General features: G+C 37.8%; 1 long non-coding RNA gene across 1 annotated transcript in view; it reads right to left on the bottom strand.

Annotated features, from left to right (window-relative positions):
- LOC123937080 overlaps positions 1-9,503 on the bottom strand; it is a 285,993-nt gene extending 276,490 nt beyond the window's left edge. The window contains exon 1 of the long non-coding RNA XR_006817409.1: positions 9,459-9,503. This is a non-coding gene — a long non-coding RNA (uncharacterized LOC123937080). The remainder of the gene's footprint in view (positions 1-9,458) is intronic.
- Between the last annotated feature and the right edge of the window lie 5,090 nt (positions 9,504-14,593).

Genomic DNA, 14,593 nt, shown 5'->3' with positions numbered 1-14,593 from the left:
TATATGATCTTTATGTATATTCTATCCATGGGTTCTATCACAAATAAAATGCAGTCTTTCAAATATGTTATAATTTTAAAAGAGAGAGAGAGATTCAGAATTGAAAACGATGAATCCAGTGGGGGACAACTAAGCTAAAGGATAAAAGCTTATTTCCAGTATGGTTTAAAACTCAGAAGAACTCTAAGTATTTTGTCATGGATAAATCAATATAACTAAGATTTTGGCATGCTTGTGGGCAGGGTCAACCATATATATCAGGAGAATAAATGGCTCTTATTAGAGTCGCCAGGTTTAACAAAAATATAGAATGCCTAGTTAAATTTCAGATAAACAATGAAAAACGTCTTAGTTTAAGTATGTTCCATGCACTATTTGGCCTCTGTGAATTATTTGGGACATATTTATACTAAATAAATCATTCATTATTTATATAAAATTCAAATTTAATGGAGCATCCTATTTTGTATCTGGCAATCCTACTCTGATTTGATCTGGTTTTAGGTGGGGTAGGGAGAAGGATGAAGTAGAAAACTCACACTCACACACTCACACACACACACACACACACACACACACGTGCACACCATTACAGAGTGGTTGCAAACATCATGACATCATAATGCTTCACCCCTATATACTTCAGTATTTAGTATAAAAACAAGAAATTCTCCTAAATTGCTATAATACCATTCTCATTCTCATTCTAAAGAAACTAAACATTGCTGATAGTATTTTGTAATATACGGATCATATTCATATTTTTCCAATTATTCTAATAATTCATTCAATCCTCACAGAACTCTATCAGGTAAGTATTTTTGTCATCCCCCATTCTATTGATGAAGGAACTGAGTCAGGCACAAAGAGATATACAGCTTGAACAAGGTCACAAGTGGCAAAGCTGAGGGTAAAACAAAGGCAGACTGTTTTTAGAATCTCACCCCTTGCCATTATACTCTATTCATTAGTGTATATTTTTTTCCCTTTAATTTATTTATTTTTTTCAGCGTAACAGTATTCATTGTTTTTGCACAACACCCAGTGCTCCATGCAATACGTGCCCTCCCTATTACTCACCACCTGGTTCCCCCAACCTCCCAGCCCTGCCCCTTCAAAACCCTCAGGTTGTTTTTCAGAGTCCATAGTCTCTTATGGTTCGCCTCCCCTTCATTAGTGTATATTTATCAGTAATGGATGTCAAGCCATAAGTGAGCAGGAAATCTTTAATGATGAGAACACTGGTGAAAAGTAAGCTTGTCCTATATCACAATTTTCTTAGCCAGGTTTAATGACTTGAGCCCTAAAGAATATTTTTTCTTTTCTTTTTTAAAAAAGATTTTATTTATTTACTTGTCAGAGAGAGAGAGCACACACAAGCCAGCAGAGTGGCAGGCAGAGGCAGAGAGAAGGAGACTCCCCGCTGAGCAAGGAGCCCCATGCAGGACTTGATCCCAGGACCCTGGGATCATGACCTGAGCCGAAGGCAGTGGCTTAACCGACAGAGCCACCCAGGCATCCCGAAAGAATATTTTCAAAGCAAGGGTCTTCTCATATTTTGGCATACGTTTTTACATATTGTGCAAAGTGCACGAACTCTCAAGTTAGATGGGCTTGAGTAATGGTATTATTGAAAGTAAATTAATATCCTCCTCTAGTCCTCATCACCTCATTCATTACATGTGGCCTGTACTCAGTAGTTGCTGTTCAGAGCCCAACATGTTAATGAGGTTCTCAGGATCGTCATCTCTCTCCTCTCCACTCCCCTTCCTTTCTCCATCTTAACACTTGGATGCATCCAATTGTTATATAATTACCTGGTCCTTCGAAACTCAAAGAACATTTTTTTCTTGCCCTAATGCATCTTTGTAAACAGAAGCTTTTGATGAGATTGAGGCCTTGGGAACAGTCTTCTGATCAGCAGCATCAGAAATGCAAATTCTGGAGCACCACCCAAGACTGACTCAATGAGAAACTGGGAGTGAACAGGCGATTCTTGTACACCTTAAAGTCTGAGTACCATGATTTTCATTGATATAGTAGCTAATGCTTATTATACACCGACTGTGTGCCACTTCTATTCTAAGCATTTTACATATATTACCTCATTTTTTTAAAAGATTTTATTTATTTATTTGACAGATAGAGATCACAAGTAGGGAGAGAGGCAGGCAGAAAGAGAGAGAGGAGGAAGCAGGCTCCCCGCCAAGCAGAGAGCCCAATGCGCGGCTCGATCCCAGGACCCTGGGATCATGACCTGAGCGAAAGGCAGAGGCTTTAACCCACTGAGCCACCCAGGCGCCCCCATATATTACTTCATTTTTACGTACATTACCTCATTCTCAACAAATACTATAAGTCTACCACATTTTACAGGTAAGGAAACTAAGTTACAGAGACATATAGTAACTTGCCTGAGATGATGCAGTTATGAAGTGGAGGAAAGGAATCTGCTCCAAAGTCCACATCCCATATATCTCTCACAGCTTCTTCTTTTATAGAGAAAACTCACCCTTATAAAATAGGTGAACTTAACTGGGAATCAAAAGAGGAAATTTTGGATAAGAGCGCATGTAGTAACCCTATCTATGTTTTTACTTCTTTGTCCTTTGGTATTAATAAGAAGATATAATTTTACAGGTTTCATGTCATAATCAGGTGATCAAAAAAGGATCTTTTTGAGAACAGAGACTGTGAGTAAACAAGGAAAATATCCCTTCCTTCAAGCTATTGTCAAAATAGGACAAAACTGTCAAGCACTGCCCGAAAGGCAGTGTGATTTGTAACAGGGCCATAAGGATCTCAACTGCAGCTGCTAGGTTTGCATGTCATAACCACTGATTCAGCCAGCAGGGAGACACCAAGCTCAGATGAAGTTAAACAGTTTATTACTTTCACAGAGAGCAAAAGCAGGATCAGCATGGTGTCAGCTATCTGGTCCCAGAGGATGATCACTGAGCCGAAGGGTCCAGCACAGGGAAGTAGGTCATTCCACTGTGGAGGAGCCAGCTCTCACATATGGCTAAGTAGAGAGACTTACAAGGAAATCTGCAGTGGAGCCTTAAAGGGGAAGAGGCTGAAAGTCTTAAGCAACTGAAACCAGGGAGATAGATGAGAAATAGCCTTGCGACCAACTCCCAGAAGATGGAGAGGTGGGAGAGCTACTGTCTCTGGAATTTCTGCTCCAGGCTGCTTATCCCTCCTTGCTCCAGAAGGAATCACAGGGTACTTGGCCAAGCCTTAGGTCAGACTGTAGTCAACCTTTGCCCATGTGGTCCATATGGAGACATGCCAGGTTCTCAGGAAGTGGCGATAGAGTTCTTCGCCTACACATCTCTTCCAGATCCCAAAGTCTGGGAGGCGTATGAGTTTCTTGGATCGCATAAAGAAGGCTGGCCACATAAGGGAGTTTGGGTAAATTAAGATAGGTCTTAGGACATGAGGAAGATTACTTCTACAAGATGAGCCCCAGCAAACATGCAGGCCCTCACCAGGCAATGGTACACTAAAAGTCTTCTCAGCATAGGCCATGCTGTGGGGGTGCATGGTCTGTGGTTATTAGTGTGGCCACAGGGCAGAGAGGGACTCTGTCCCTCTCTCTATGGTCACTCTAGGTCCCATCCCCTCATTTCAAGCCCTTCCTACCTCCTTCAACATAATGCCTCTCAATCAATATCCTCCCCGGCTGGCAGTCAGGTAACCCACATTTAATCAGTGGGGAACACTAAATATCACCCTGCCCCACTTTTCAATTTATGATTGTGACATATTCTACACCCTGCTTCTTTCATGACTAACCCTGCTGATTTTCTATTACCATTTCTGAACCAAAAAAAAAAACCAAACTTTAACTTTCCATTTGGATTCCTTTCATTAAAAAAACAAAACAAACAAACAAACAAAAAAAAAAAAACCAGTCTATCTCTAAGTAAGTGAATCCCTCTGAATGACCAAGAGAAGAAATAATGAAAGTAGGAGAAAAGCAGAAAAATATAAAAACACTTTGTTGGAAAAGATAATCTAATGTCAGGAAATATGAGTCTCACTTTAAAAAAAAGATCAAGGGGCGCCTGGGTGGCTCAGTGGGTTAAAGCCTCTGCCTTTCGCTCAGGTCATGATCCCAGGGTCCTGGGATGGAGCCCCGCATTCAGGCTCTCTGCTTGGCAGGGAGCCTGCTTCCTCCTCTCTCTCTCTCTGCCTGCCTCTCTCCCTACTTGTGATCTCTATCTGTCAAATAAATAAATAAAAAATCTTAAAAAAAAAAAAAGGATCAATACTAGTTAAAGGGAAACCATGAAGCAATCACTCAGACTTTTGTTTATCCAAGTGCAAATATTTGTAAATATTTCTGCCCTTGTTTAAACTATTCAGTGGGTTGGGAACTCATTACCTGGACTTGTTGGTTTAATTGTAAAAGTTCCCATGCAAATTACTCTGGTCTTTCTCAGGTGTCCCCTCTTCAATTTTATGACTCCTAGAGTACCAAAAAGATAAGACCTGTATCAAACAACAGATGTTGGTAAGGATGCAGAGAAAGGGGAACCCTCCTACACTGTTGGTGGGAATGCAAGCTGGTACAGCCACTCTGGAAAAGTGGAAAAACAGTATGGAGGTTCCTCAAAACGTTGAAAATAGAGCTACCCTATGACCCAAAAACTGCACTACTGGGTATTAACCCTAAAGATACAAATGTAGTGATCCGAAGGGGAACGTGCACCCCAATGTTTATAGCAGCAATGTCCACAATAGCCAAACTATGGAAAGAATGTAGATGCCCATTAACAGATGAATGGATAATGAAGATGCAGCACGTGTATGTATACACACACACACACACACACACACAATGGAATGCAGCCATCAAAAAAACTGAAATCTTGCCATTTGCCACTAGAGGGTATTATGCTAAGCGAAATAAGTCAGTCAGAGAAAGATAATTAGCATATGATCTCTCTGATATGAAGAAGCTAAGAGTTAGGGTGGGGGATTGTGGGGACTAGGGAGGAAAAAAATGAAACAAGATGGGATTGGGAATGAGATAAAGCATAAGAGACTCTTAGTCTCAAGAAACAAACTGAGGGTTGCTGGGGGGTGGGGGGAGGGATAAGGTGGCTGGTTATGGACATTGGGGAGGGTATGTGCTATGGTGAGTGCTGTGAGATGTGTAAGCCTGATGATTCACAGACCTGTATCCCTGGGGCAAGTAATACATTATATGTTAATAGAAATAAAAGATAAGACATGCATCAGTGTGAGAACTTATCATCTCTTTTTAAAATACAAATTTAACCCTCACTATTTTACTCAGGGGTCACCAAACTTTTCTGTAAAGCAGAAAAAGTAAACTTTTTCTTTAAAGGACCAGTTAGTAAGCATTTCTGGCTAAGCAGTTCATATGGATTCTGTCACAACTACTCCAATCTGTCATTGTAGCAACAGCAGCCATAGATGTATGCGAACAAACAGATACGGCTGTGTCCAATAAAACTTTGTGATGATGGAACAGATTTGGTCCACAGCCCATAGAATACTGACTCCTATTTTAGATGATTATATAAAGTCATAACCATGATAAACTATTTAATTTTGGGGCGCCTGGGTGGCTTAGTAGGTTAAGCCTCTGCCTTCGGCTTGGGTCATGGTCCCAGGGTCCTAGGATCAAGTCCCGCATCGGGCTCTCCGCTCAGCAGGGAACCTGCTTCCCCTTCCCCCACCCCTGCCTGCCTCTCTGCCTACTTGTGATCTCTGTCTGTCAAATAAATAAATAAAATCTTTTTAAAAAAACTGTTTAATTTTAAAATTTAGCTACTGTTATCACTTAGGATATAAACAAACTATTAGTAAATTGATGATCTTTTCTTTTTTTTAAACTTGAAGTTTGGCCCTTTATTTCCAACTCTACTTTAAAATTCAGTAAAATTTCTGGTGTTTGATACAGCAATTCTGAATCAACAGAGGTGTCCAAATGAAATATTATCTCTAAGTAAAATTCAGTAAGATTAGCACTTGAATACGTGGACTTAGTAGATTGTCCCCCTCAATGGGTAGGCATCATCCAACCCACTTAGGGCCAGAATAAAACAAAAAGTAGAAGGGGGAATTTGCAGCTTTTGGTTCCTACCTGGCTGCTTGAACTAAGAAATCTATCTTCTTCTGCCCCTAGAGTGGGTTTTATGCCATCTGTTCCCCTGACTCAGACTGGATTTATATCACTGGTTTTCCTAGGTTTCCAGATTGCAGATGGCAAACTATGGGACTTCTCAGCCTCCATAACCATGTGAGCCTATATGGAAATAAATAAACAAACAAACAAACAAACACACATCACACACGCAGACACATACATACATATCTGGGCTCACATACATATGAATATATATATATCTCCTACTGGTCCTCTTTCTCTGGGGAACCCTCACTAATACAGGTATACCAAACATTCTGAATTGAATGCCTTTTGAAAGCTCAATACCTGCACTGTTATCAGAGATTGACTTGGGCACATTGTAGTCTCCAAAAATGATTCCTATGATATCCCCATTCTACAAGCTCTTTGACAATGGGACACTGTCACTTCTCTACATCAAGGCATGGAAAAACTACTTCTGCACTCCTCTGGATCTGATGGCTTTGACCAACATAATGACAATGACTCCATAACAATTCCAGGCTTAACTCACAACTTCTAGCTTAACAACTTCTGTCTGGTTGAGACCTGGAATTCATGAAATATAAGACAGAGGAGTCCACCTGAGAAAGAACAGAATATGATAGAATGTAATTTGCATGGGAATTTTTATTAAGCCAACAAATCCAGTTAATGAGCTTTTAGCCCACTGAATATTTTAAAGTACTGAGCCACCATGTAAGAGGTCCAGTCTGTTCTACCAGAGAGAAAGAGGTCATATGGAGAAGCACCAAGGCACCATCTTGGATGGACAGTTCAGTCAAGTCTTTGGATAACTTTGGATAAGACTTTGCACTTTCTCCTCTCTGAAGTTCCAAATGAAAGATCCCAAGTGAGGATCTCATAGCTAAACCAGATCACACTACAGAACCTTGAGAGAAAATAATATATTGTGGTTTTTTTGAGATTTTATTTGTTTATTTGACACAGAGAGAGAGAGAGCACAAGCCGGGGGAGCAGCAGACAGAAAGAGAGGGAGAAGCAGGCTCCCTGCTGGGCAGAGAGTCCGCATGGGGTTCAGTCCCAGGACTCTGGGATTATGACGAGCCAAAGGTAGTTGCTAAACTGACTGAGCCACACAGGCACCCCTATATTGGTGTTTTAAAGACCAATAGATAACTGGAACAGGAGTTGACAAGCATACAGAAAATCTAGGTTCATGAGAAGTAAGAAAGTCATGAGAGAAGAGCTAAAATAAAACACTAACACTGAAAACTAAAAACTGAGAAGAGGGTATATGCTCCAATTTGGTAAGAAAATATTAGTATGTGCCCAATGCAATGAATAACTAGCTGGTAAATGTTGTCATATTCTGTCTCCTAAGGACAAGATTCTTAGTCCTGAAAAACAAAACGGCAACCTCTGAAAAACACTATTTTGAGAATGAAAGATATTTCCCCTCCTTGAGGTAACAACAAAGTTTTACAGCCACTTCCAGCAATGTCACCATGTCCTGAAGGAAAAGACTGGTATCATTATAATTATATTTTAACTACATCCTCTGAGTTACATTTTAAGGTGTAATAAGACATCTTTCTAATATAAAAATAAAAGTAAATTATATTGACATGTCTTCTCTTTGCTAGTAATAGCTGAATGAGTAAACAAATAGCCTAGAGAAATGAACACAGCTAGCTTCATGCTGCTCTGTGACCCTCCATGTTTCCCTATCTGGCTGAAATTTTTATGTACTTCTGTTGAAATTCTCAAATACTGAGAGGAAAAAAAATAAAAACTAAAAATAAAAATAATTTTAGGGTAGATGAGAAAGTTGGTTGCAAGTGATGTTTTAGAAAAAGTGACCTTTTTTCCTTTAATTTAGGATGAATATTGATATACACATGAATGAACATATTTAAAACAAAAGCCTTCTCTAAACACAGGATACGACTCCCAGCACACCCATTCTGGACTCCATTCTGAAGATTAAGGGGGAATAAATACTTCTATGAAAAGCCTAAAGCCTTGACAAATCTTTAAAATGTCTATTTATAGACATTTTATAGGTAAAATGGAAATTACTCAACACAGCCCCTATTTTCTAATCACAACACTGTACTAATACCCCACTGAGTCTGCAGAGGAAATGTACATGTGCTGTGTAAGTAAATTAGAAAAAAAAGAATTACTATATATATATTTATATACTATACATAATTTCTCCCTCTCCCTCTCTCTGTGTATAATAATATGTTTACCTCTAATTGCCTAAGATGATACAGAGAAATGTGTTGCAGAATAGTGTTAAAAATAAGTTGGGGGAAAAAATAAGTTGGGGATCAAGATACCAGAAGATAAAATCATTTCCTGTAATATTTTTTTAAAAATATCTATCAAAGCAATTGGGCTTAGAGCACAAGTACAGGGAAGATGGGTGGAACATTCCAGAAATAGATGGGACCACAAGACAAAACAACTAAAACCTTACTCCCAGATGAGGGTCCAATAGCTGGAACTGATAGTGTAGGTTCCTAGTTCACTAACATTTTATATGATTGCACTCACTCAAGTGAAGCGTAAGACATGAAAAAGCCACCACAAAATGCAACATGTTCCATGGGCTACTTTCATCTTAAAATCTTTGAGGAGCGACTCTGGGTCAGTGTGACCCAGGAAAGGCAGGCTAGGTACGTAATCTGTGGAGGTGTCCATTCTTCAACTGTCAGCCAAACACCAGAAGAAAATCCAAGCGTCCATTTCTTGCCTTCTCTATTGCTTCCTAGTTTTGTTTTGTTTTCCAGTTAAATAGGGATGGTGTGAGGATACTTTTTTTTTTAATACAACACTGTTCTTTTTCCCTGGCTATTTATTCCTAACAAATGTTATGGCAAAACTGTTTATGACACAAAAAACATTTAGAAAACGTACGTTGAATTTTTGTAGTTCAAGCTTAACTCGGGGCAAGAGAGGGTAGAAGAAACACCTCCACCTCAGAGAACTTTAGCAAATGATCGCTCTAGGTTGTCCCCACCAACCCCCGCCGCTGCAGTTTCTTCTCTGCAACCTTCAAACCAGAATAGGCTCTTTTTTTTTCCTTTAGTCAATTGTAGGTTCTAAATTTAAAGCCCAAGTTGATTTTTTTTTTCCTGAAGCTCTGAATTCATTTTAACTTTGGGAGCATGTATATTTAACTACTGCCAGTTTATTCCTTGCTAGGACTAGTAGCTAAGCAATTTTTTTCTCTTAAAATTCGAAGAATTTTCTCTTATTAAACACAATACATCTAGATAGAAGTAAACATTTTCCCGTCAGTGACATAAAGGAGAAATACCTCACAGGTTCCAGGCAGCTTCACCCGGAACATCTCCGCGGCAAGCAAGTCCACCGCAAGCATTTTCCTCGCATACCTAACTGACCGTAAAGCAACTTTGCCGTAAAAGATACAATCACGAAAAATAAAAAGGGCATTCATTAAAGGGGGCATAATGAAACATGAAAAATGAATAACAAAATTAAAAACACTTTGCCCTGAAATACAAAATATTGAGTACATTCAAAATGTATAGTGCAGATTCGGGGTAATACTGCACAAATAACTGATTTTATTCTGTAGATTATATCTAGGCCCGTGTTTTCAGTCTTCCATTCATAGTATTCTACCTTTTTTTTTTCCCTGAAGATTCATCTCATTGGCATCACACCTTTTCTTTTCTCACTAAAATTTTCTCCTCCATTAAGAGAAGTATAAGGGGGGCCTGGGTGGCTCAGTCAGTTAAGCACCCTAGTCCTTTTCTTTTTCTTTTTCTTTTTTTTTCTTTGTTTGAGTTTGAGTTTGAGTTTGGGGTGGTTTATTATGAAGTACTGCTGTAACAAAACTGATAGATACATGTTTGTAATACTAAACATGGAACCGTCAACAAGCATCCAATCGATTGTAAAAAAAAAATTGATTTAAGTAAATCATTAGTGTCATCACAATACTGATAATTGTGTTCCCTTAAAGATTTTATTTTTTTAACCTTTACTTTTCTAAATGAGAAAACGGTATTCATAAAAAATTTTTTCAGAAGATACTCAGTTTTTTTTTCACATCAGAAACTAGTGATTTGAAAACAAACACTTCAATGCAGCTGTTCCATATCATATGAAGCATCTGAGTCTTGATTTTGGCTCAGGTCATGATCTCAGGGTGTGAGAAGGAGCACTCACCCCCACCAGCTCCATTCTCAGGGGGAGTCTGGTTGACATTCTCTCTCTCCCTCTCCTACCACCTCTCCCTGCTGTGCTTGCCTATGCACATGCACTCCTACTCTCTCTCTTTCAAATAAATAAATAAATATTAATATAAAATAAAATAAAACTGAGACGTATCAGTTTCCAAATACTAGGATGCATATTAGTAACTGAACTTTGTGTCCCCTTGTGAAAGCCTTCTACTTTCTTGGCATATGTTCTTGGCATATTGTCACATGTCCGGTGGTAAATGTCTATTAAGTTCTGTGGGAAATGTAGGATCAAAACTCTGCATCATTGTATAGACCATTATGAGGGCAAGGTTTAAATAATATAAAAATGGGAGTACTGTTGTCAATCAAACAACATTTGAGAAATCAAACCAAATGGTTAAGCCAAACTGTTAAACAGTAATTTTTTTATCTTTTATGACAAAATTGCCTTACAGCCAATTCCTTATGTGGTGAAAATGTTTTTGAGAAAAATGCTCACAGCAAAGTTATCATTCAATGAAAGTTTAGCTTGTGACTATGCTCCTCATTTTCAGATGAAGAAATGGAAGTTCAGAAAGATCCCATTTAGTTGCTTAGTTAACTGACCATAACAAACAGGTGGTAGAGTCAGTTTTTGAACTCAGGTCTGTTTGACTCCAAAGCTACTAGATCTAAATGTCTCTGTCATTAATGACAACACTCAAATATTCTAAAATCCATGGTTGAATGGCGAATCAACAATAGCTCCAGCCCAACAGCTCAAACTCTAGTCCTGGCAAGTGTTTTAAAAACCAGCCCCAGAGACTCAAAAAGGATCTGCAGAACTTGGACAGAGCAAAAATAGGGATTCAGCCGAAACTAGAAAAGACACCATTCTCCCAGCTAAAGCTGTCCAAGGGACAGCTTTTTTGTTTTATTTTGGCTTTTATCTGTTTCGGAAGTTAGGAGAAATGGGAAGTTTACATTTAAATCTCATTATATATTATTCACAGTTTGTTAAAATTGTGTTTAACCATCTTATCATTTGGTATGGATTAAATAATTCTTACATTATTGTACATTAATACTTCATATATAGTTCTAATGTAAATTATCCCTGCAGGTATTGTAATATTTTTAACCCGAACTATTGCAATCATTATTTTGGCACACAGAATGAGCAAAAGAGGAGAGAGCAGGCAATTGGCCCAGAAAGGCTTATTCTAATATGGGTGTACTACCTGTTTCACTGAGAAAGTCAATGTCCTAAATTGACCATTCTGTAATATTCATATCCAAACCAAAACTCTCAGTGTTTCCCCCCAAACCACTTCTTCTACAGTTTCCCCCATATCAATAAAAGACAACTTCATTATTATGGTTGTTCAGAGCAAAAAACTTTGGAGTCACCCTTGATTCTTGATTTTCTCTCATACTCCACATCTGGTATGTCAACAAATCCTACTGGCTTTACTTTCAAAATATATCCAGAACTTGACCAGTTACCCCATCCCTTCTGTCTATCACTCTGATTCCTAATCACCATTTGCCTGGATTACCTTGAGAGCTTCCTAGCCCATGTCTGCCTTTTCCTACCTCAATTACTCTACAGTTACTTCTCTGCCTAAAACCTCCAAGGATTCCTTCTCACTCAGGGTAAAGTCAAGAGCCTTGCAATGATCTGTAGGCCCTATGTCATCTGCCATCTATGACCTTTTTTTACCTCATTTCCTGCTACTCACTTCATTCAGTCTTTCTAACCAAAATGCCCTCTTCTCTATTTCTGGAACAAGTCAACAGAGTCTTGTCTCTGGGGCTCTTATCTTTCCCTTCCTTCTACTCAGAATGCTCTTCCCCTAAATGCCATGTGTTTACATGGCTCAAAAGTCACCTTCCTAGTGAGGCCTTCTAGTATTTCAACTCAGTGTCTCCATGTCCTGACCCCCAGTGTTTGTCATCCCCTCTCCTTACAATACTTTTTCTTCTTAGAGTTTGTCTTTGTCACTATCTACACAATATATTTTACTTATTTTGTTTATTCAGTTTCCCCACCAGATTATTTTTTTTCTGTCTGCTTTGTCACTGCTGTTTCCCCAGTGTCTGTCACATATTAGGTACCCAATACATATTTGTTAAGTGTTTCTGGGTTTAATACAGAAAAAAAAATGAAATTATAAACTTTCTACACAAAAGGATAGCTAAAATGTTTCCACTAAACAAACTTGTTATTCAGAGAGTCATAATTAATAGCTCTGAAATCAATTTGAATTATCTGACAACATCATACACCAAACTGAGGTATTTATATGTTCTGTTTATCCTACTTTCTGGAACATTTGATAGCAGCTTTTCACCACAAAAACATTTTTAGATTAAAATTACTTTGCCCTCTATGGTTATCTGTGGGCACTGGTAACAAATTGTTTGCTAGTGCTAAGTGAGTCTATGCTGATTGGCCATTGGGAACTCTAACAAACTTTAAATTTCAGCAAAATTTGCCCAGAGACTGCTAATCCTGTGGAAGAAGCCAGGTATTCTGAAGGTAAAAGATACCAGGTAATTTGACTCTCTTGATATTCTTGATAGCAAATAGGTTTATAATGTAGTTTACATTTTCAAGGTATAAGTCATCCAGGTAGTGAGATTGTTTTTGAAAATAAATGTATATTGAAAGTATTCTCTGCTCAGCACAACTGTAATATATTTAGTGCTTTGTTTTATAAAATATAAAATGTGTTGCCGAGTTCTGGAAATCATCAACTAAAATTGATAGCTTGATAGCAACTTCTTCTTTGATTAAGTCTTAGCATTATCAAGATCCACCATAATTTAAAGACACTAATTTTACTCTCTACCTTCACTTACAAACCAGGATAAGGATAATGTGATCACTTTCATAGTTTTAAACCTCATCTGTGCAGACATTTCTACTGAGCAACACTAAATCATTTGATAAATGATTTGTAATGTCCTTATCTCTAAAATACTTGGATGGCTAAATTACAGTTAAAATTAAGATCTTGAAAATTAGATTCTTTAGAAGAGAGTAGACTAGAGCTTTAGAATATATTTAACAGTTACATTATTTCTTCAAATAAAAAATTTTACCTTGAAAAATTTCGAGGTTGCTACAGTATTTAGATTTTTATTGCCATTAAGAGCATTTTCCTCAGATAATCTCAAAAAGTGGTGTAAATTTTTTATGCTCATATTGGTTGCTATATGTCTATGTGGTAAATGCTTAATATTACTCAAAATCACGAGATTAGTAATTCACAGTTATACTGACATTTTTTTTCTATAATGGCTGCTTGACTTAAATGAGCTCACTAGGTCCTCTTAGAATATTCACCAAAGTATAAACATGTACATTTATCCATAGCTAAATGTTAATGTTTACACCTAATTTTGTTGAGCTCAATATAAAATATTATTTGCCTTTAAAAAATATTATTTGCCTTTAAATCAACTACATGTAGACTTTTCTGTAATAAGATGAAAGAATAAAAACTTATTCAAGATGGCATAGAGTCATCATTAAGACTACTGGCTCTGTAGTTAAATTGCTTGGATATGAATCCCAGTTCTGCCTCTCAATACTTGGGAATTCTAGGGCAAGTTATTTGACTTTCTATCTATTTCATATTCTAAAAGAGGAAGAGTAATACCATCGAACTCATAGGGTTGTCATGAAGCTCAATAATTGAATATATGGGGGCACCTGGGTGGCTCAGTGGATTAAGCCGCTGCCTTCGGCTCAGGTCATGATCTCAGGGTCCTGGGATCGAGCCCTGCATCTGGCTCTCTGCTCCGCAGGGAGCCTGCTTCCTCCTCTCTCTCTGCCTGCCTCTCTGCCTACTTGTGATCTCTCTCTGTCAAATAAATAAATAAAATCTTTAAAAAAAAAATTGAATATATGTAAAACTTTTAGCACAGAGGTATTTTAGTATTTTAGTACTAAATAAATTTTAGCTATTAATATATGGATTACATAAATTGTTTCACTCTCCAGCCCATGGATGGTTACTAGCTCAGAATATAATGAATATAAGGACATATATTGGGGGACTATCCTGGTAGCAGATAAGACTTTATTCCTCGCAGTGAGACCTGCTTTGCTGGCACCCATGTAAAGTCTGTTATGAGTTAATATTAACTTAATATTTAACTTAATAATTAACTTAATATTATTATGAATTATAGAAATAATTAAATTAAATTATCTCCAAACACAAAAGGGAAAAATTTGGACTGACAATAG

This window comes from Meles meles, chromosome 2 (genome assembly GCF_922984935.1).
Source record: "Meles meles chromosome 2, mMelMel3.1 paternal haplotype, whole genome shotgun sequence".
Taxonomy (NCBI): Eukaryota; Metazoa; Chordata; class Mammalia; order Carnivora; family Mustelidae; genus Meles; species Meles meles.
This window is presented reverse-complemented; position numbering and strand designations above follow the sequence as displayed.